Raw genomic sequence first — 24,999 nt, forward strand, 5'->3', positions numbered from 1 at the left:
TTCAATGGACTTTCAGAGTCAGGAGCCAGTGTGAGAAGTGAATTGGAGCCAAGACACTGAAATCAGTGAGAAAGAAATATTCTTTCCCAAAGCATGACTGGGAAAGGAAAGAAAAATAGAGTAGTAATTAGAGGGAATTCCAAGACTTCAACTCTGAAACAGTATGCTCTCACTGACTCATGCAGGATTTATTGAAGTTTAAAGTTTTTTTTTTTTATTTAATGGGAAATACGCTTGATGGTAAATCCAACAAATGTATCCCTCACTTAGTCACCTTAATAATATTTTGCTCATTAATTTTAAAACTTTTAATCTCTGGTGATTAGTGAAGATAAGTCCAGAGATTTAGGAAAGCAGGTCCAGAATTTAATCTATTTGTTTAGAATGGTCATTTGTTTCACATCAACGAATGTGCTTCAGATACTTAAAATACGCATCGGTTTCTTCATTCAACTACGCAATTACCCACGGCTGCAAGTCAGTCTGCTTCTCAATATACTCTGTCATTCTTCCCACACACATCTGCTGCCTTTAAGGATATTGTAAAGATTCCATCTGGACAGGACATACTGCATCTCACCTACCTCAAACCAATAACAACAACAAAAAGAACCCACACCTCCTCCTGAAGGCGCCAGGGCACTTCCTCTCTTTAGTTTTAAAATAGAGTTTCTCCGTAATATTTTATTTAAGGGTGTTAGTCTAAAGGAAGATTTTGCTTGCATGCAAAGTAGATAGCAGCTCTCTGCTAAAAAGGGGGCACGTAATTAGGAATGAAGCTAATGAAAGACGTACAAGATCACCGCAAAGAAACCCACAAAACTTTACTGAGATAAGGTTAAAGAAGCCCTAAAGGAATGCAGAAATATACTACGCTCCTGTAAGGTACCACATTGCGAAATGTGAACTCTCTCTAACTTGATTATAGATTCAATGTCATTTCAATTAATAACCTAAATGATTTGGGTAAAATGTGGCAAGCTGATTCTAAAATTAAATGGCAATGCAAAAGGTCATGAGGAGTAAAAAACAATTTTGAAGAATAAAGTTGAAGGACTTATACTACCAGGTATCAAGACATAATTTACAGTTATAATAATTAAAAGTGTGTGGCATTTGGTGCCCAAATCAACAAATAGGCCAATGGAGCATAATAGAAACAAACAGACCCACACATCAACATTCTTTGGGCTAAAGAATGGATGGATATTCGCATGAGAAAAGATAATCTTTGACTCTTACCTCACACCACACACAAAACTCACTACCAGATGGATCATAAGTGTGAAAGGTAAAATGACAAAACTTCCAGAAATATAGCATCAGAGAACACCTTCATGATCTTGGATTATGTAAACATTTCTTAAAAGGGTAAAAGAAAGCATGCACGGTAATGAACCAGACTAATAAAGTGAGCTTCACTGAAAGTAAGAACTTCATTTGATCAAAGACACCATCAAGAGTGAAGATAAGCCATAAAGAGAGACCACCCAAGTGGTCTTTAACAGACAAAGGACTTTAACAGGCACTTTATAAAAGAGGCTACTCAAATGGCCAGCAAGCAAATAAAATAGCTAACATCATAGTGACCAGAGAAATACAAATTAAAACCACAATGAACTATTATTGCAGACCAGAATAGTAAAATAAAAACAATAAAATAAATCAGAAATAAAACATTAACACTATAAAGCATTGGTGAGGATACAGAATAACTGGAACTCAAACATTGCTGGCAGAATGTAAATTTTTAAAGCCACTCTAGAAAGCTTTTGGGCAGTGTCTACTAAGCTAAACATATGTTTATCCTATAACCCAGCAATTCTGCTCCAAGGCACACATGCACATATATAAGCATGTTCAAAGAGACATTATGATTAACAGCTTAAAACTATCAATAACCCAAAAGTACATCAGCAATAGGATGGAAAGTAAATTTTAAAACACACAATATGGAATTCTACATAGCAATGAAAAAGAACAAAGTACTGGTACATTCCACCACATGGATGAACCTCACAAGCACGACACTGCACAATAGAAGCTGGAGAGAGTACAGGTTACAGGATTCCATTTCTACAGAACTCAACAAAGAGCAGCACTAATCTCCAATGGCAGAAGTCATAATAGTAGTTATCTCTGAAGGGCTGATGACATAGAGGGGACACAGGGAGGCTTCTGGGGTGTTGGTGTTTAATGTCTTTATCTGGGCGGTGGTTACACAGATGTGTTCCCTTTGTAAAAGTTTTTGGAGCTACTCATGTATGATTTGTGCACTTCTCAGTATGTCTGTTACGCTTAGACAGTGAATGAATGAATGAATGAGTCGTGACTGAGTGAATAAATAAATGTGCAAATAAATGGGACATAGTAAGACGGAGTCAAGTGTATGGAATCATAGTATGCTACACTAATACACCTATGTAGACCAGGGGTTTAAAAGGTATTTTAAAATATCTTCACAAGTAAATATCTTTGCAAGTTAAATACTTACGTGTATACTACATATAGGTGTCTGTTTGGAACTGGCAAAGGGTAGTGTTCACATCCTCACATACAGTTAGAAGTGTAATTTACACACTAGAGCCAGAGATTCTGGGCCTCACCCAGCTGAAGTTATTAAGTGAGAAGTCTCTGAGCTGCAAACTGCCCTTCTGGTTTTGTTTTTGTTTTTGTTTTATTCCTAGAAACAGAGGTTAGATCAGGGAAATGGAAAAGCAAGGAGTTCTATTTCACTTGTTGCACTATCAAAGGGACACCAGAACATCTTACCACTATGCTCTTTCCAAGTCCTTCCAAGTCTTTCCCTTTGGTTTTAGGTTTCCCAAGATACTGTCTTGAGTACATTTTTCTTAAATGTTATGCAGCAAGTAGAAAATCTTAAAAACATTTTTCCCTTTAACATTTTTAGTAGAGCAAATCTGGAATGTTCTGAAAGCAGACTTGAGTCTGTGTCTCTAATTCACACTCTCGTTGTATTTGGTTGGTGCAAAAGTAATTGTGATTTAAAAGATTAAAAATAATTGCAAAAGCCGCATTCCTTTTGCACCAACCTAAGAGTAATGTCATACAGAAAACTCAGTAGAGAGAAGCCACCGTGGAATCGCTTCTGACCACACAGGATATGCTCTTCCCTGTACTCTGAAAATACTTTCTCTCCTTAACTGTAAGCTGAGAGATGTAATTCAGCATAAAAGCTTCCATGCAGCCATTTTGACAGGTTTAAACATTTAAGCAAAACATATAACTGCATTTTAAACAATAGTAATTCAAGCAAATGAATTTTCAGAGGGAACTTTTAGGTAAAACCATGATGCCCATCATTTATTTAAGTGGAGCAGGAATTTAATGCAAGTGTTTGTTCTTTGCTTCTCTCTTTTAGAAGAAACACGACCAAACACACACAAAGAACCACGGGGACTGAAACACACAAAATATATTGAGTTAAAATTGTTTCCATGGTTATGGTAAAGGATATTTTAGTTGATCTCCAAGCTTTCAGAAAAGACTTCCAACTTGGGGGTTCCAAGAACTAACAGATGATATTCCTGCCACCTCTGACCCAGAATCCTCCCCCTCTTCCCTTGTCCTTCTGTCTTCCTATCATCTTGATAGTCTCCAATAAGGCTCCCACCCCTCAGCTTTTCAGCCATTTGGTACAAAAGCTAAAACTCGAGTAAATGGATGCTGAGGTTTCCACATATGGCCAGTTCGCATATTTTTGTTGCTTGCATTTTGGGGGAAAGTTTTCCAGTTTACTTTCAAATAACTATATTTTCACTCATAATTTGAAAATATCTCATTTCGCCCACATATCAACGTAATTTTGTGTCCCCACCACTATATCATTACCACTACCAGCAGAAACAACAACAGAAACACTGTTAAGTCTTTCAATTTAGGACGGAAAATGAAGGCGAAATGTTTTCATGGGGCAAGCACTTTCCAAATTCACTCAGAAGAATCCTGACTAATTACAAAACCTCTTCCAAGACCCTAGTAATTCTTCTTTAGTGAATAATTTGGGGATTAAAACTTATCAGGAAGAAGGATGTTCGGTAGCTCACTTTAGAAAACTTCTGTTATTTATCACGCCTGACAATGCTATAAATGATATCTCAATGAGTTAAAATAGTGTGATTCTAAACACAGCCATAGGTTACACCAGGCAAAGGCAGAATGGATGTTTACATTCTACAATGTAGACAACAATGTACAACGTTTGTAACGTCAGGGGACTTAATTTAGCTAATCAATGTTTCTTTAGACTCCAACAATGATAGGAGTAGAGCTTTTAATCACTCGTAAGATCCTGTGTATCTCTCTTTCACTATACTTCCACATTGTCTTATAACTGTCTGGGTTTGATGTCCCCTCAGACTGCAATAATTTTCATGTCAGGGTCTGTGTAGTACTTATGGTATTACCATAACCTAACAGAGTAGTACATAGTAGGTATTCAGAAAGTGTTTGTTGAGTAACGAAGTAAACTAATAAAAAATGGCCGGTTTTTTCATTGCCTTTGGGTTGACTTTAAATGTATAGTTAAATGACACTTTCTGAAAGAACAGATTCACTGCTAATGGCCTAAGACACACACACACACACACACACACACATGCACATACACACACGCTAGATATTGGTGCCTAACATGTACACAAATCCTCATGACTCTGGGATAATATAAAAAATAAAATAAAGTGTCAATCAATCCAATGTATAAAGTTTCACTTGTTTCTTTGTTTTATCTTGGTTTGGACTTTGAGGAAAAAAATAAATGACTACTTTGATATATCTACATCTCTCTCTGCTTATAACTAACGTTTGTATTTTATTAAGTCAGATATCTGTTAATCAAACAAAAAGTAAAGGTGTATAATGGCAATAAAAATAATATCAACCACTACCCTTTTATCTAGGACACTTTTACATGCAGGGCTCAGAAGGTTAAAATGAATACAATGATGAACAATTAATCTCCCATTGCATATGTTCTGTCTATGGTCTTGAAAACATATCTGAAAAGTCCTGAAATAAGGACATTTCCACTTAACATCTTCTAGATGTTTTATGTCATTCTTCTGGCTGAAAATGTTTGCTCAGACATGAATTCAGGAGCCAGAGCAGACGGTTTCTACAGTGGTCATTTGAGACAAGCAGTTCTGGACTCTTGTCTCCCCAATTTTCAGGGCCCCACCCCTCATGCTGTCCTCCAGCAGTCTCCAGCCCCTGAAGACCTCGACCTGCTCCAAGCTCCATTCTAGAAGGAATTCATGCCCTTAAGCATGGTCTTCCTCTCCCCAACCCTTCCAACTTACTCCTTTTTCCTCTAACCAATAATTCCCCAGAAATCAGGCTAAGATGGTAGAAGGCAAACAACGTGATTATGTAATTAGAGTAATTCACACAATGCTGTGAATCATTGGTAGGTATCACCCTTGCTGGCTGCTTATACTTTAATTGACGGAATGTACGCGCCAGGATTTTTTTTTCTTCAGATTTCATTGGGGAAGGGGAGCAGGACTTATTGGGGAACAGTGTGTACTTCCAGGACTTTTTTCCAAGTCAAATTGCTGTCCTTTCAATCTTAGTTGTGGAGGGTGCTGTTCAGCTTCAAGTTGTTGTCCTTTCAGTCTTAGCTGTGTAGGGCACAGCTCAGCTCCAGGTCCCATTGCTAGTTGCAGGGGGCACAGCCCACCATCCCTTGCGGGAGTTGAACCAGCAACCTTGTGGTTGAGAGGATGCGCTCCAACCAACTGAGCCATCTGGGAGCTCAGTGGCAGCTCAGCTCAAAGTGCCGTGTTCAATCTTAGTTGCAGGGGACAGAGCCCAACATCCCTTGTGGGACTCGAGGAGTTGAAACCACAACCTTGTGGTTGACAGCCCACTGGCCCATGTGGGAATTGAACCGGCAGCCTCTGGAGTTAGGAGCATGGAGCTCCAACCGCCTGAGCCACCGGACCGGCCCACCAGGATTTTTTAAGCATTGGGTTCAGGGGTCTCCCAGGTGCCTCTACATATGCCATCTCACTATCACCTGATTCCCCTAAAATAGAAACTTGAAGAATGAAAGCCAGCAACTTGATATCTCACTTTTATAAACTTACCTATGGTAGCTATTTAAAGCAGTTTAACTTTAGTCTAAGTAAAATGTTATCTATAAAAAGGCTTCTGAGATACACATACAAAGACAATACAAAATAAAATTCAAAGTTTTACAACAGTAAGCACAAACTAATTCTTTGAGGCCATAAACCTTAAGTATGATCCTATTATTGTAGTCTCCATTAGCATCTTATAAAATCTTTATGGGGATATGTATATATTGCTTGCTTTCTAAAACACAGGGAAAAAAGACAGAGCAGACAATTAAGGGAGCATCTTAAAATTAGGAGGCTTTAACTAACATTTTAAAAAATATTCGGCCAGCCGGAGGCCACCCCCTCCGTGGGGAGAACGTGCCGTACCAACCCCCCCCCCAAAAAAAAAAACCCACAAATACTGACTCCTATTATCTCCTAAAGCAAATCAATGCTTTTCTTTCTTTCTTTCTTCTTTTTTTTTTTGGTAGATTAAAGTTACGGCTAAAATGTCAGTTTCTTCTTTTCCAGCTATCTTTATAAAAATAATTGATAGCACTTTCTATCCAAATCACATTGAGATAAAATACTAAAATTAAAAGAACATTTTTTTTAAGTTGGTCCCACTTTATTGAAATCTGTTACAGAAAACACAATTCAAATAGAACCATTGTCTGTGGTTTTAAGGCCAAGAGAAATCTGAGTCATGTTTTACTACAAAAGAATATAAAACATGTTCATTCAAACTACAGTGTAAAAAGAAATTTAAAAAATGAATAGTATGTCCTCGTGAAATTAAATATTTGCAAATGTTTTTTTTTCCCTGAGCACTTAAAAGCAGTTACATCTTTTTATAAAAACTCAAATAATCGGTTTTAATTCAACGAGAAAAGCTACACTTACTGTAGCATCAAAGATGTTCACATTTGAGATACTTCAGCCCCAAATTTCATAAACTATGGGAAGTTTGGAGATAATTTGTTGCTAGATAAAAAAACTTTCACTTATGCCAGAGAAAACCATACTAGATTAGCAGTTTTAAATGAGAAGTAGTTCACAGATAATATTAGAGAGATATCATCTCTTTCCTTAGAAACGCAAAATAAATACTCTGGACTCCCCTCTCTGTAGAGATCCTCAGCTCACTCTCAAGGCTCTGAAACTCAGTAAACACAATTAGGGGGAAAAACAACACACACTTCAACATGAGAATCGGTCAAAACACACTTCCTGAGGTAAGTATTTCGAATTGCTTTTGTTTCCTTAGATTCGCTTGGTCTTCAAGCTCTTTTTAAACGCATTCCATTCCCAAGATCACTCTGAAAATGAAACAAATAAATCTAATGGTCCTCACAGCAACTTTCATTGTATCAAGGTAATGTATTAAACTTGTGTCCACTGATATTGCACCCCATTTCCTACTGACTGTCCCCTACGTACCTTAGCGTATCTGAGGTTCTCTGTAATACAAACTTTTGCTTTATTTTAGCTTTAGGAAAAACACACCTTTTGAAAAATGTGATTAGTAAATACCCTTCAAGTCCTGTACCTAATTTCCTGATATATAAAGCATGTAAGCAGGTGGTATCCCCTGTCAACGGGGGATACCTACTTTACAACTATATAGGAAATTCACTTGACTCCTAAGTTTGCCTTTAGAGATCAGAATTCAACATAGAAACAAATTCAGTTGTGAAACATCTGTTTCTGACTTACAGCAAAACTATACAATGTAGCAAAACTCCATTTATTAAACTTAATCTTATGCTATGGAGTACTCTCATGAAAACTTAAAATTTAAAAAATAAGAAACGCCAGGCCCCGATGTAGATCCTGGACCTACTTAAACAAAACATAATAAACAGACTGAAAATTTTTTCCTGTCTTCCTAACACAAGTGTGATGTTTTGACTGACAGATCAACATTATAGATCAAATCTGTTGCCAACGAACAGTTTTTGACCTGGTAAGAAAATCACTGGTAACTTGACACATGGCCAATATTCTAAGAATATGGAATTAAAGACATTCTTTTGAATTCTGTCCTTTAATAATTTCCAGAGGGAAATCATGAAGAGGCCTCTGGTTCAGGAGAGATATTGATTAAAGCCTGGTGACAATGGGCAGGTTTGCAGACTTTGGGTAGTAGTGTACGTACGTCCAATTCAACAGGCCAACGGAGTGAGTTTTCCATGATGGGGCCCTCATTGCTCATAAAGCAGGTTTTTCCATAGCCGCCTCTCCCAGCACAGGAGTCCTGCCAATTCTCATCTTGTACCTGGCCCCCAGACCATCCACGGTCGTACTGTCTGCCCTCCTTAAAGCCTGCATCCCAGGCTGTGCGAATGATTGGTCATCCAGTTCCATTTATGCACCGCAGGGCAGTTTTCAGCATCTGCTCCTGAATAGTACTCTATAAAGCAGAAACCACATGCTGTCGTCTTCATTTTATCCAGGCCCATAATGATTTTCTTTATGTCACCACTTTCGCTGAAGAGTTCACAGATTTGTTCTTCCGTTGTGTAAAAGGAAAGATTTCCAACATACAACACACAGCTTTTCTTCAGTAATTTCTCCCATTCTTCATTGTCACCGTGTAAGTGCTGGTCCCAGTACTGGTTCAGTTCCACATAGGAGATGCTGTGCAGCACCTTCAGGAGGCCACTGGACACAGCAGAGAGGTGGATGAGGACATCGCCACTCCAGGACACTGCCACTCCAGGAACGAGACACCCGGCATTGGTTCAACACAAAAGAATATTTTTAATGAAAACAAAACTCCAACCATCTCTGAGATCAAAGTAAACAAGCTGGTTCTATGAGCCACACGTGAAGAGCAAAGGAAAGACCTCTTCATGCAAATCTTATGGTTCGGAGGATCCACCTAGCAGTTGACATTGGAAAAATATAAGGTACTAGCACAAGCAGTGGCAAAAACTAAGCGAATGCAGTCACTGGGTGGTATCAGGGCCCCTGGTTTATATCACGTGCACTGAAAATTTTAACAATACTGATCGAAGCTTAAAATCAGTATGACCCCATTGACAAAAGAAAAAAAAAATGTGCTTGTATGGAATTCAACTGTAGCTGAATTTTCTTAAAAAGCTGGCCACAGGGCTGCAAATGACACACACATGTTTTGGTTTAGCACTGGGCCTCCCAAACAACAAAGCAGGTGAAATTCCACAAAGATACGCTTCTAATAAATCATTCTGTCAGTTAGACAGTAACATTTACATATCACTCTTCCAACTCCTAATTGGTTAATCAGTTGCAAGACCAAATTACACAGTACTGAAGGCAATAAGAAACACAGGCATGTAAACAATATCACAATGGTTCATTGTACTGTCAAGTTTACCCTACTTAAACATGCTATTTCTATTCGGATAAAGAAAGCCTCATAATGATACCATTTTTATGAAGGCCTTAATCAAGCAAAACTAACCAACACAATATACTGTTTACGAGTACATACTACATTTTTTTTAAAGGGAGTGATAAACACAAAATTCAGGATGGCAGCTACCCCTGGCAGAAAGTAGAACTATGGGATGGGATAGGAACATGGTATGGAAAGCAACAATAGTAGTAAAATCATAAATATGCTTAATGATTTAAATACTTATTGATTATACTATTTCATGTATATCATTGTTTCCATGACTGACTTTTGAGAAAAAGTCTCTATCTTCCTTAGACTATGAAGTACTCTCTGGAATAGAACATAGCAAGCCTGGATTATGCAGAGAGAATAACCTATGTTTATTGTTAATTCGAAATTCCTTTGAACGTTCTTTGAACTTTGCAATATTCCTGGCTGGAAAGCTTATGAAGTATGCTGTAGTAGTGGCAGCATATAAAAAGAGCTAATAATGTGTTTTTAGTTTTTTTGATATTTACCATCCTTTCTTTTTATTAAGATTTTATTTTTTAGAGCACTTTTAAGTTCACAGCAAAATTGAGGGGATGGTATAGAGATTTTCCCACACTCCCTGGCCCACAGTAGAGCCTCCCCCACTGTGATTCCTCACCAGAATGGTAAGTTGTTACAACTGATGAACCTACATTAACACATCACAATCACCCAAAGTCCGTAGTTTACCTTAGGGTTCGCTCTTAGTGTTGTACCTTCTATGGTTTTTGGATAAATGTATAATGACAAGTATGCATTATTAATGTATCATGCAGAGTATTTTTTTTTTTGTATCCTGAGATTTGTTGTATTTATTAATTAGTATATATGTTTTGTAGATTCCAGAGGCTTTTCTATACATGCAGAGTATTTTAATTGCCCTAAAAATCCTCTATGCTCTGCTTATTCATCCCTCCTCCCACCTCCCTCACCTGGCAACCATTAATCTTTTCACTATCTGCATAGTTTTGCCTTTTCCAGAATGTCCTATAGTTGGAATCATACACTATGTGGCCTTTACAGATTGACTTCTTTCACTTAGTAATATGCATTTAAGATTCCTCCATGTCTTTTCATGGATTGATAGCTCACTTCTTTTTAGTATGAGTAATTTTCCATCGTCTGGATGTACCACAGTTTATTTATTCATTCTCCTCCTGAAAGACATATTGGTTGCTTTCAAGTTTGGGAAATTACAAATAAAGCCACTATAAACATGTGTGCAGATTTTTGTGTGGACTTAAGTTTTCAACTCCTTTGGGTAAATACCGTGTTTCCCCGAAAATAAGACCTAGCCAGACTGGGTCTTATATTAATTTTTGCTCCAAAAGACGTATTAGAGCTGATTGTCCAGCTAGGTATTATTTTCGGGGAAACACAGTACCAAAGAACATGACTGCTGGATTGTACAGTAAGAGTATATTTAATTTTGTAAGAGATAGCCAAACTGTCTTCCAAAGTGGCTGAACCATTTCCAGCTGTGAATGAGACTTCTTGTTGTTCCACCTCCCTATCAGCATTTGATGCAATCAGTGTTTGGGATTTTGGCCATTCTAATAGGTGTATAATGGTATCTTGTTATTTTGTTTTGTATCTTCCTGATGACATAGTATGTGGAAAATCTTTTCAAATGCTTACTTGCCATCTGTGTATCTTCTTTGGTAAGGTATCTATTAAGATCTTTGGCCCATTTCTTACTGAGCTTTTTTTTAATTGCTGAGTTTTAAGTGTTCTTCACATATTTTTAATAACAGTCCTTTAGCGGATATGTTTTCTGCAAGTATTTTCTCCCAGTTTGTGGTTTGTTTTCTCATTCTCTTGACATTGTCTTTCATAGAGCAGAAGTTTTTTAATTTTAATGAAATCCAGCTTATTGATTATTTTTTTCATGGATCATGCTTTTGGTGTTGTAACTAAAAGACACTACCAAAACCAAGGTCACCTAGGTTTTCTCCTATGTCATCTTATATAGTTTTTATAGTTTGGGATTTTATGTTTTGGTCTGGGATCAATTTTGAGTTAATTTTTGTAAAAGGTATAAAGTCAGTGTGGGGACAGAGCCTCAGAAAGCAGTTTCCAGGCTCTCGGCCTCACATAGAAAGGCACTGGCTCAGGTAGTAAATGGCCATCAACTGTGATTGGATGGCCATCAGCTGTGGCTAGTTGGCCGTCAGTTGTAACTAGTGAGCCATTGACCACTAATATAACTGCTGTGGCTACACTAGCAGAAAAAAATGGGGGCTAGCAAGAAGATGGTGGCTGAGCCTGCAAGCAGTGCAGTGAGGGTTGCGAACAGTGTGGCTCCTGCTTCCTCTGTCTCTAACCCAGTCGCCAGCGAGAATATAGTAGTATGACTCCCCAACCTATGGCTCTGTGGGTGTTCCTTTTTGGCCTCACCATGTCCTGCGTTCTTATGTGGGAGGCAGGACCAGAGACCCCGTGTGACTCCCCACACAACAGTCAGTATCTAGAGTCCCCTTTTGCATGTGATGTCCAGTTGTTCTAGCATGACTTGATGAAATAACTACCGCTGCTGCAGTGAATTGCCTTTGCTCCTTTGTTAAAGATCAGTTGTCTGTATCTATTTGGGTCTATTTTAGGGCTCTCTATTCTGTTCCACTGATCTATTTATCTACTCATTCACCAATACCACACTCTCTTGATTAATGTATGTGGGGACAGAGCCAGGAGTGCAGTTTCCAGGCTATCAGCCTCACAAGGAAAGGTGCTGGCTCAGGTAGTAAATGGCCGTCAACTGTGATTAGATGGCCATCAGCTGTGGCCACTTGGCCATCTGCTGTAACCAGTGAGCCATTGGCCACTAATATAACTGCTGTGGCTACGCTAACAGAGAATGGGGGCTAGCAAGAAGATGGTGGCTGAGCTAGCAAGCATGGATTGCAGTTAGCACAGCGGATTGCAGCTAGCAAGTGGGGTTGGCTGGTTGGCAGAGAAGCGGACAGCAGGTTGTGGATAGTGTGGCTCCTGCTTCCTGTGTCTCCAGCCCAGCCACCAGCGAGAATATAGTGGTATGACTCCCCTATCTATGGCTCTGTGGGTGTTCCTTTTTGGCCGCACCATGTCGTGCGTTCTTATGTGGGGAGCGGGAGCGGAGACCCCGCAGGCCACCCTGCGTGACAATGTAGCTTTAGGTAAGTCTTGAATTTACATGTCAATCATCCAACTTTGTTCTTCTCCTTCAATATTGTGTTGGTAATTCTGTGATTTTTGCCTCTCCATATAAACTTTAGAATCAGTGTGTTGATATCCACAAAATAACTTGCTGGGATTTTTACTGGAATTGCATTGAATCTATACATCAAGTTGGGAAGAACTGACATCTTAATAATATTGAGTATTCCTATCCATGAACATGGACTATCTCTCCATTTATTTGGTTCTTCCCTGTTTTCATTCAACAGAGAGTTTTGTAGTTTTCCTCATATACATGCTATATATATTTTGTAAGAGTTATACTGAAGTATTTCATTTTGGGAAGTCCTAATGTAAACTGTATTGTGTTTTTAATTTCAAATTCTATTTGTTTATATAGGAAAGTAACTGTATCCTGCAATCTTGTTATAACCACTTATTAGTTCCAGGCGTTTTTTGGTCAATTCTTTTGGATTTTGTACACAATATTTACCACTTGTTCATCAAAAATAAATATGGCCAACTTTGGTGGAATTAAAATATAATGTATGGTTACTTCCCTAAGTGCCAGGTAAAAACTAATTTAAAAAAAAATCAAAAAACCATTGCTCAAATTTCTCCAATACCTGAATCTGGCTAAAAGATTTTTCTTCCTTTTTGCATTATGTTCTTTGGCCATTATGAAGGTTATTCTCCGATCTTTGGCAATGTCTCAAACAAAGGGATATTGGTTGATCATTTCATAATGTAATTAATCAGCAGTTCCCCAGTGAGTTTAAAAATTTCAAGAGCTAGATACAGTTGCCAAAAAATTGTTTGCATTATTAAGGCCATTTCAAACAAATAAGATGCCTATTAGGAAAAATGCATGGAAGATACAAATAAAAATTCAATTAACCCATCAGAAAAATGCACCATGGATTTGTACTACCCTGAAGTCCTGTATGATGCTATTTATTGAGATAGAGAAAAATGAAGTAGAAGCAGGTTTGGGAAGTGAAACCAAGAACACTGATTTTGAGCATAAGTTTGAAATTCATGTTAACCCTCTAAGCAGAGACATAAAGTAGGAAGTTGGATATAGGAAAATGGAACTCAGGAGAAATTGGGATTCATGATATAAATCTGGAGGACCATTATCACACAGAATGTAGGTGAGATCCCCAAGGGAGTGAATGTAGATTATAAAGGGGACAGGGTTTAGAACTGGTTTCTGGGTATTCAACATTGAGAGATTAAGAACAGGAAGAGAAACCAAAAAGGGAAACTAATTAAAAAACAGCTAGAAAAGTAGGATCAAAGACAGGATTGTATATTTACCCATAAGCCAAGTTTAAGAAAGTGTTTCAAGAAACGAAAAGTGATTGACTAGATCAAATTTTCCTGAGAGTTTGCATTAAATAAAGACTCAAAATTGGCCTTTATATCTATCCATGTACTGGTGATTGATTACCTTAATTATAGCTCTTTCAGTGGAGTGAAGTGGGTTTAAGAGAGTATGGGAGAAGAGGAAGTGGAAACTGGACATGTAGACAGTTTTTCTTCAAGGAGCTTTGCTGAAAATACAACAAGAAAAACAGGGTGGCACTAAACGACTCAAGACCAAGATAAATTTTACTTTGTTTTGCTTACAATGAGAGCAAGCATAGTATGTCTGTAGATTGATAGAAATGAAGCAGGTGAAATGGAAAATTATATAATACAGGAGGGAGAGGAGATAATCTCAGTAATGGAATGCTGAGGTAGGCTAGAGGTTGTGGAGTGTACACACAGAAGTGTTGTCGTTAGAAATATACAGACTGTTCATCCATTGTAAGAGGAGAGAACATAAAGTACAGCTTCAGTTGAAGGTAGACTGGTAGATTTGATGATGGGAGAATGGAGAAGTCTCTTCCAACGTAGAAGTCTCTGTGTTTGTTTTTTTTTATTGAAATAAACAGCAAGTTCATTATGCTCTTTGGTCAATATGAAGATTGTTCTCTAAGTGAACACTGAGAAGATCAATGAAGGGATACCCAAGATTTGAGGATAGAGGAAAATAGGTGAAAGAGGCAATGTGAGAACAGGAGAGTCAACTGACTAGGGAAACGTAGTACACCTCTGCAGTACTGAGGGCCCACTTTATATCTGTGGTCATAAATAGCAAGCAAGACTAAACAGCATGCTTCTGTGATTTTCTTTAATCATGCTCAACTACTCAGGTGCAGGCATGAGTAGGCAGGTAGTTGGGTTTCATCAGGATTACAGATTTCTTTAGGCAAATAAGATGAAGGCAAAAGGAATATGGTAGTTGAGGGTATGCAAGGGTGTGCTTATAATGTTGGGCCATGGAACCTATGTTCTAAAGAAAAAAAAAAATGAGGAAATGAGGAGAGTGTAAGGACTGGGAAAGGTGCTACAGCAGAATACCTCTGAGAAATCCTCCCACTATAAAATAACAGAACAAGGCCCATTTCTGCAAAAAAGGAGGTTACATCTAACAGGCATTCTCCTAGGAAAAAAAAATATCTTTTCCTTTACAATTTAAACCTTATGGTACAGTGCTGCTCCCTTTCTGTTTGTGCCTAAGGTTACTAATGGCAATTTTCAAAATATTAAATTAGGACACATCATAATGGCTTTCTGTGGCAAACAGAAATTGGTTCAGATATTTTTATTACAATCAAATGAGAAGTTTAACTTATGTTAACATACGGAAAAATTAAATGAATTAGAAGAAAAATCATTTTAAATTACAATGCTAAGTTGACATTCAGTAAAAATGTGAAGTAGGAATAAAGCAATTGCAATTCTATTACAGTATATATGATACACTCCTATTAACGTCTAATGTATATTTGATAGAGATCTACGTCTAGATCATAAATTATTCTGTTTTTAAATAATTTTTTGAAGACAGAGAAGTCATTAGGAAAATAACTTATCAATTATTATCATATAGTTATCTATTGACTATCCATATCGGCATGGCACTATGGAAGTATACACATAAATGTAATCTTAGCCCAAGGGAATTCACATGGTGAGATATGTGAAGTTAAGTCTTATTTACAGTGACAATAACACAAATTTTTTTTTTCTATGTTATTTGAAATCAATTTCAAATTTATCTTTGAAACTGACTAATGATAAAAGCATACTTATGGCTTAGAAAAGATAATTTAGCCAGTTTAGGCATATCAATTTATATTTAGTTATATAAACTGCAATGGAAGCAGCAAAAGCCTATACTGCTCAGATTAGTACTTTCAGGTACTAAGTACAAAAAATGCTTATGTACTCATTAAAGTAGTATCTCTACTGGAAAATATTTGCCCACATTAGTTCTGTGTAACCTTAATCAGGAAAAAAAACACTATATATGTGTGTGTGTGTGTGTGTGTGTGTGTGTGTGTGTGTGTATACACATATATATATATACACACATATATATATATATATATTTCAAACCACACTAACTCATCTAGATTTCTGACGGTCGTGCGGGTCGGCCTGCGGGGTCTCTGCTCCCGCTCCCCACATAAGAACGCAGGATGTGGCTAGGCCAAAAAGGAACACCCACGGAGCCATAGGTAGGGGAGTCACACCACTATAGTCTCACTGGAGGCTGGATTCACACGACACGCAACCTGCTGTCCGCTTTTCTGCTAACCGACAGACTCCCCACTTGCTAATTGCAATCTGCCGTGCTAACTGCAATCCATTCTTCCTAGCTCAGCCACCATCTTCTTGCTAGTCCCATTTTTATGCTACTGTAGCCATGGCAGTTGTATTACTGGCCAAAGGGTCACTGGTTACAGCTGACGGCCAAGTAGCCACAGCTGATGGCCATCCAATCAGTTAATGGCCATTTACTACCCGAGTGAGCACCTTTCCATGTGAGGGCGAGAGCCTGGAAACTGCACTCCTGGCTCTGTCCCCACACTCCACCCCTACAGGGTCTCGCCTCACAAGTTTCGTGACAAGCATCTTCCGCAAGGGGCCCTGTGTAAGGAGCCTGGAGGTGAATGCAATATCCTGGACACAGCCAGGCTCTCTGAGCACAGCCAGGGTTTCTCAGGGCACCACCAGTCTTTCTGGGCACAGCCAGACTTCCTAGGCTTCTTAGGGTACCACCAGTCTCCCCGGACACTGCCACTCTAGCCCGACTTCCTGGGCTCAGCCAGGGCTCTCAGGGCACTGCCATTTCTGGGCACAGCCAGACTCCCTGGGCTCAGCCAAGGCCTCAGGGCACTGCCACTCTCTGGGCACAGCCCGACTTCCTAGACTCAGCCAGGGCCTCTCAGGGCACATCCAGTCTTTCTCACCTATTCTCCACGGCGGCTGGTCAAGACAAAAGAAAACATCCGCCAGTTCCACTACATGGTGGTACATTCCCAAACATTCAAGCCATCCATTAAATTAGGGATGGAGCACATTCCCCATAGTCCACAGTCATTCGCCAGGGCTGTAGGTTGGCCTCAGGATGTATGCCCTCTCAGCAGGGCGAGGGCTCCAAGTCCTCCCCAACCTGGGGGTGAGGGCCTCAGCAAGCACTTCCCAGCCCACAGGGCCACAAAGACCTTCCCTTTCTCCGGCCTATGCTGGTTGGGGAACTGTCCACATCTTCCCACCCCTCCACAGGGGTCCAGCTCTCCCGCAGCTGCTCCTCCTGGTCTTCCTGAGACTGATGCACAAATTGCTCCACTGCCCTTCGGAGAGCTTTGGCTGGCACCGTACCCTGCTCCCTGAACCATGTGTCACACAGGGTGTCACGTGGGGTCTCTAGTCCCGCTCCACATATAAGAACACAGGACACGGTGACGCCAAAAAGGAACACCCACAGAGCCATAGATAGGCGAGTCATACCACTATAGTCTCCCTGGAGGCTGGATTCACACGATGTGCGACCTGATGTCCGCTTTTCTGCCAACCGACCAACTCCCCATGTGCTAGCTGCAATCCGTTTCTCTGCAATCCGCAATCCACATTCCGTTGCTTGCTAGCTCAGCCACCATCTTCTTGCTAGCCCCCATTTTTCTGCTAGCGTAGCTACTGCAGTTATATTAGTGGCCAATGGCTCACTGGTTACAGCTGACGGCCAACTAGCCACAGCTGATGGCCATCCAATCACAACTGATGGTCATTTACTACCCGAGTGAGCACCTCTCCACATGAGGGCAAGAGCCTGGAAACTGCACTCCTGGTCTGTCCCCACACTGACCAATAGTTGCCCTAGTGACATTTTAATTTTTAATTATACTACTCCTCCTTATAACCTGAAAAAACAGATTCTTTGGAATTAACTCTATAATCAATTAGTTTCACGTACAACACAAGTTTTATACTATGTTTACTTCATTCTTGTTTTAATTCCTTTTGGCTTGTTCAATAAAATGGCAATAATTAACAGAAAAAATAAAACAAGAAGAGGTAAATATTTCTGAAACCTTACATAACTGAAAATATATGTCAGTAACTTGGAACTCTGAAATATAACTTGGTGAGGTATAAAAGTTTAAATCACATTATTTTCTTCTCAAAATTCCATAGGTATTCCTCTGTTACTATCCTTGATTCAGAGTCTAAATGATAGAAGCTAAATTTAGATGACTCAGCATACTATAATTCTTGCTCCTTAGCATGTAATTTGTTGGAGTACTCTTTGTTTATGATTTATTTTGTTTTTCATTTGTGAATACTTATATGATTGGTAATAATTATTTTAAATCACGAACTTTACCAGGATAAGCCCAGGTGTGTGTCATTTATTTATTTTGCCTGAGAGATAAAGAACCTTTTCAATCCAAATATTCGGGCCTTTCCCCACAACTCCCCACCCCAAAAGTAAGAATTATTTTCAATTTTGTTTTAATTATTATTTCTACGGTCTATTTTTCAAAAACAATCAATAAGCGTTATTGAATTTCCATTCTCTTTACTACATATCTTCACTTCCATTATTTTAATTTTTTTCTTCTCTTTTGAATTCTGGGAGAATTTCTTTCCCTTATTCTCAGCTTTGATGGTCTGATTTCCCACAGTATCAATTTTACCTTTTACTGACCCCATTGCAGATTTTAATTTTGCTATTTAATTTTAAGAATCTTGCAATTAACCTTATCTCACCCACATCCATTTTCATTTCCTGCTGCCTTTTCATTTCTCTATTCTCAACTTCCGACATTATATTGTTTCTATAATGCCATGTTTTTTTTTACTGAGAATTTTAAAGTTTCCTTAAAAAATCAAAAAGTACTTTTCAATTCTATTGAGAATTTTAAAGTTTACCACAAAAAATTTTTGTTTTCTATTATAAACAATTTTCATTAATGTGCTCTTTTTGAGGGTTTTCAGGGTGATATTCCATTTTTTTTTTTTTTTTTTTTTTTTAATTTATTTATTGGGGTGACAATTGTTAATGAAATTACATAATTTCAGGTGTACAATTCCGTATTACATCATCAATAAATCCCATTGTGTGTTCACCACCCAGAGTCAGTTCTCCTTCCATCACCATATATTTGATCCCCCTTACCCTCATCTCCCTCCCCCCACCCCCCTTACCCTCTGGTAACCACTAAACTATGTCTGTGTCTATGAGTTCTTGTTTCTCATTTGTTTGTCTTGTTTTTGGTTTATATACCACATATCAGTGAAATCATAGGGTTGTCTGCTTTTTCTGTCTGACTTATTTCGCTTAGCATTATATTCTCAAGATCCATCCATGTTGTCAGAAATGTTCCTATATCATCTTTCCTTAACGCTGAATAGTATTCCATTGTGTATATGTACCACAACTTCTTTATCCATTCATCTATCGAAGGACATTTTGGTTGTTTCCATGTCTTGGCCACCGTAAACAAAGCTGCAATGAACATTGGAGTACACGTGTCTCTATAGAGAAATGCTTTTATATTTTTGGGGTAGATACCCAGGAGAGCGATTGCTGGGTCATATGGTAATTCTATTCGTAATTTCTTGAGGAACCTCCACACTGCCTTCCATAGCGGCTGCACCAGTCTGCATTCCCACCAACAGTGTATGAGGGTTCCTTTTTCTCCACAGCCTCTCCAACACTTGTTGCTATTTGTCTTGTTGATGATAGCCATTCTGACTGGGGTGAGGTGATATCTCATTGTGGTTTTTATTTGCATTTCTCTGATGATTAGTGATGTTGAGCATTTTTTCATATGTCTATTTGCCATTTGGAAGTCCTCTTTAGAGAAATGTCTCTTTAGGTCCTCTGCCCATTTTCCAATTGGGTTGTTCGTTTTTTTGTTGTTGAGTTTCATGAGTTCCTTGTATATTTTGGATATTAGACCCTTATCGGAGGAACTATTTGCAAAAATCTTCTCCCATTCAGTCGGTACCCTCTTTATTTTGTCGATGGTTTCTTTTGCTGTGCAGAAACTTTTAAGTTTCATATAGTCCCATTTGTTTATTTTATCTTTTACTTCCATTGCCTTTGGAGTCAAATTCATAAAATGCTCTTTGAACCCAAGGTCCATAAGTTTAGTACCTATGTTTTCTTCAATGCAGTTTATTGTGTCAGGTCTTATGCTTAAGTCTTTGATCCATTTTGAATTAATTTTGGTACATGGTGACAGATAGCAGTCCAGTTTCATTCTTTTGCACGTGGCTATCCAATTCTGCCAGCACCATTTATTGAAGAGGCTGTCATTCCTCCATTGTATGTTTTTAGCTTCTTTGTCAAAAATTATCTGTCCATACTTATGTAGTTTTATTTCTGGGTTCTCAATTCTATTCCATTGGTCTACGTGTCTGTTTTTCCGCCAATACCATGCTGTTTTGATTATTGTAGCCCTGTAGTATAAGCTAAAGTCAGGCAGTGTGATACCTCCAGCACTGTTCTTTTTTCTTAAGATTGCTTTGGCTATTCGGGGTCTTTTGTGGTTCCAAACAAATCTGATGATTTTTTGTTCTATTTCTTTAAAAAATGCCATTGGGATTTTGATGGGGATTGCATTAAATCTGTATATTGCTTTGGGTAATATGGCCATTTTAACTATGTTGATTCTTCCAAGCCATGAGCACGGAATGTCCTTCCATTTCTTTGTGTCATCTTCAATTTCTTTCAAAAATGTCTTATAGTTTTCAGCATATAAATCCTTCACATCCTTGGTTAAATTTATTCCTAGGTATTTTATTCTTTTTGCTGCAATTGCAAAGGGAATTGTTTTTTGTATTTCTTTTTCTGAGATTTCATTGTTAGTATATAGGAATGCAATGGACTTTTGTACGTTGATTTTGTAGCCAGCAACTTTACTGTATTCATTGATTGTTTCTAACAGCTTTTTGGTGGAGTCTTTAGGGTTTTCTATATATAGCATCATATCATCTGCAAAGAGTGATATTTTAACTTCTTCATTCCCAATTTGGATGCCTTTTATTTCTTTCTCTTGCCTGATGGCTCTGGCAAGGACTTCCAACACTATGTTGAAAAGCAGAGGTGATAGGGGACAGCCCTGTCGTGTTCCTGAACGTAGAGCAAAGGGCTTCAGTTTTTCACCATTAATTATGAGATTAGCTGAGGGCTTGTCATAGATGGCCTTTATTATGTTGAGGTATCTTCCTTCTATACCTATTTTATTAAGTGTTTTAATCATAAATGGATGTTGTATCTTGTCAAATGCTTTTTCTGCATCAATTGATATAATCATATGATTTTTGTCCTTTATTTTGTTTATGTGATGTATCACATTGATGGATTTGCGGACGTTGAACCATCCTTGTGCCCCGGGGATGAACCCCACTTGGTCATGATGAATAATCTTTTTAATGCATTGTTGTATTCGATTTGCTAAAATTTTGTTTAGGATTTTTGCATCAGTATTCATCAGAGATATAGGTCTGTAGTTTTCTTTTTTTGTGTTGTCCTTACCAGGTTTTGGTATCAGGGTAATGTTGGCCTCATAAAATGAGTTAGGGAGTACTGACTCTTCTTCAATTTTTTGGAAGAGTTTGAGCAGGATTGGTATTAGATCCTGTTTGAAGGTTTGGTAGAATTCACTAGTGAAGCCATCTGGTCCCGGACTTTTGCTTTTGGGAAGGTTTTGGATGACTGATTCAATGTCTTTACTGGTGATCGGTCTGTTTAGGTTTTCCAGTTCTTCATGGTTCAGCCTTGGAAGGCTATATGTTTCTAAGAACTTGTCCATTTCTTCTAGGTTATTAAATTTGGTGGCATATAGTCCTTCATAGTATTCTTGGATGATCCTTTGTATTTCTGTGGTGTCCGTGATAACTTCCCCTTTCTCATTTCTGATTTTGTTAATTAGTGTCTTCTCTCTTTTTATCTTAGTGAGTCTAGCCAAGGGTTTGTCGATTTTATTAATTTTTTCAAAGAACCAGCTCTTTGTCACATTAATTTTTTCTATTGTCTTTTTGTTCTCTATTTCATTTAGCTCTGCTCTGATTTTTGTTATTTCCTTTCTTCTGCTGACTTTGGGTTTCACTTGTTCTTCTTTTTCTAGTTCTTTGAGGTGTAACATGAGGTTGTTTATTTGGGATTTTTCTTGTTTCTTGAGATAGGCCTGTAATGATATAAATTTCCCTCTTATAACTGCTTTCGCCGCATCCCAAAAATTTTGGCAGGATGTATTTTCATTGTCATTTGTTTCTATATATCTTTTGATCTCTCCTCTAATTTCTTCTTTGACCCAGTCGTTCTTTAAAAGTATGTTGTTTAATCTCCATGTATTTGTGTTTCTTTTTGCTTTCTTTTCGCAGTTGATATCCAATTTCAAAGCCTTGTGATCAGAGAATATGCTTGGTATGATTTCAATCTTCTTAAATTTGCTGAGGCTGCTTTTATGTCCCAATATATGGTCTATCCTTGAGAATGTTCCATGTACACTCGAAAAGAATGTATAATCTGATGTTTTAGGATGAAGTGCTCTATATATGTCAATGATGTCCATTTCATTTAATGTGTCATTTAGGGCTGCAATTTCGTTATTTATTTTCTGTTTGGATGATCTATCCATAGCTGTCAATGATGTATTTAAGTCCCCTAGTATAATTGTGTTTTGGTCAATTTCTCCCTTTAGTTCTGTTAGTAGTTGCTTGGTGTATTTTGGTGCTCCCTGATTGGGGGCATAAATATTGATGACTGTTATGTCTTCTTGTTGTATAGTCCCCTTTACCATTATGAAATGTCCATCTTTGTCTCTTGTTATCTTTTTCACCCTGAAGTCTGTTTCATCTGATATCATTATGGCTACACCTGATTTTCTCTGGGTACCATTTGCTTGGAGTGCCAGTTTCCACCCTTTCACTTTGAGTCTATGCTTGTCCTTGTAGCTGAGATGTGTCTCTTGGAGACAGCATATGGTTGGGTTTAGTTTTTTGATCCAATCTGCTACTCTGTGCCTTTTTATTGGTGAGTTCAGTCCATTTACATTTAGGGTGATTATTGATACGTGAGGATTTCCTGTCATTCTAGCTTTAGTTTTCTGGTAAGGCTGTGTCTCCATTGTTTCTTTGCCTTTTTGTTGTTGTCGATTATTTCTGTGTGGTGGTATTCTATGATGTTTCCCTCTGTTTCTTCTTTTATTACAATATATATTTCAGTTCTGGAATTTTTTTGAGTGGTTACCCTTAAGATTATGTAAAAGTAAGTTTGATATTTAGAGTATTCCATTTTCTTCAGCACGCTTACTTTCTCCATTCCCATATTCCGGTTCAGGCCTTTACGCTCCCCCTTTTTATGTTTCGGTTGCCACAAATTGTCCCTGTTGATGGTGGTCTAATAGCCTCCTTTAGTATTTCTTGTAGTGCAGGTCGTGTATTAGAAAATTCCCTCAGCTTCTGTATGTCTGGAAAGGTCTTTATTCCTCCTTCATATCTAAAGGATATCTTCGCTGGATATATTATTCTTGGCTCATGATTTCTCTCTTTCAATAGTTTGAATATTTGGTTCCACTCCCTCCTGGCTTGTAGAGTTTCTGCTGAAAAATCGGATGATAATCTAATGGGCTTTCCTTTGTAGGTTACCGTCTTCTTTTCCCTGGCTGCCTTGAGGATTCTTTCTTTGGAGTTAATTTTAGACAGCTTGAATACAATGTGTCTTGGAGAAGGCCTGTTGGGATTGAGGTAATTAGGTGTTCTATTTGCTTCTTGGATTCGAGGATCCAGTTCTGTCCACAAATTTGGGAAGTTCTCATTGACAATTTCTTTGAGTATATTCTCTGTTCCCTTCTCTCTTTCTTCTCCTTCTGGTATGCCCATTATTCTTATATTGCTCTTTCTGATGGAGTCAGAAAGTTCTTGTAGAGTTCTTTCGTTTCTTTTAAGTCTCAAGTCTCTTTCTTCTTCCATCTGTGTAATTTCCAGGTTTCTATCTTCGATGTCACTGATTCTTTCTTCCATCTGGTCAACTCTACTACCTAAGCTGGTTATTTCATTCTTAATTTCTTCTATTGAGTTCTTAATCTCCAGAAATTCCATTTGGTTCTTTTTTAAAATTTCAATCTCTTTCGTAAAATGCTCATGTTGTTCTTTGATTGCGTTTCTCAGTTCATTAAATTGCCTTTCTGTGTTTTCTTGCATCTCTTTGAGGTTTTTCAGAACTGCAATCTTGAATTCTCTATCATTTAAGTCACATATTTCCATATCTCTAAGTTCCTTTTCTGGAGATTTTTCACTTTCTTTTTGAGCTGTCTTGTTGCCTTGGTTATTCATGGCAATTACTGATTTATTATTTCTCTTCCTAGACATCTACAGGAGTGGTTTATTCAACAGGTTGATAGGAAGAGGTCTCTCTGACACAGTAGTGCTATATTTTCTCTGCACTTTTCCAGCTTCTCACACGATGGGGGGATTCCCTGGGAGACGGGCCTCTCCTCTGTTAACAGTTCACCTGGGTCATAGGGCGTCACGTCCCTGTGGGGGTGCGGAGAGCTTTTGAAGTTCCAAAGCTCTTTCTGCACCCGATTCAGAGCCCGTATGTTTCAGCAGTTCTGTTTACTCCTGCAGGGATCCGCCCAGATAGGTGGGGCCAGGGGCGGGGTGAGTTGTGAGAGGTGGCCCAGAGCAATGGCGGCGACCACCACCACAGCCGGTCCTGCTTCCACAGCTCCCTCCCCTTTGCCGTAACTAGTTGGGCTGCGAATCTGTTTCTGCAGTCCACAGTTCTCAGAACAGCAAAGATCCTGTCCTTGTGATCTGACACTGCTAGTTTATCGCTTCTAGCACCGGGCAGGTGGGGGTGGGGCGAGCTCTGGGAGGGTAGGGAGGGGCGGCTAGTCTCAGTGCCTAAGGCTTCCGTTCTCCGCTCGGCAGTGAGGGCTTAATCACAGTTTTCAGCCTTCTTCCCTCAGTCTTTTCTCCGAGGTCTGCCGTGAA

The 24,999-nt window shown here is 38.6% G+C and overlaps 1 protein-coding gene and 1 pseudogene across 3 annotated transcripts in view; both read right to left on the reverse strand.

The window, feature by feature from the left end:
• AIG1 (androgen induced 1) overlaps positions 1–24,999 on the reverse strand; it is a 236,458-nt gene that overhangs the window by 189,079 nt on the left and 22,380 nt on the right. The gene's annotated exons all lie outside the window — the stretch shown is intronic.
• LOC308490793 (nuclear cap-binding protein subunit 2-like) lies at positions 8,152–18,817 on the reverse strand (annotated as a pseudogene). Its single transcript has 2 exons — positions 18,760–18,817; positions 8,152–8,799 (listed from the first exon to the last, which is right to left on the reverse strand). The product of its transcript is annotated as a nuclear cap-binding protein subunit 2-like (transcript).

This window comes from Rhinolophus hipposideros, assembly GCF_964194185.1.
Source record: "Rhinolophus hipposideros genome assembly, chromosome: 3".
In the NCBI taxonomy this organism is placed as follows: Eukaryota; Metazoa; Chordata; class Mammalia; order Chiroptera; family Rhinolophidae; genus Rhinolophus; species Rhinolophus hipposideros.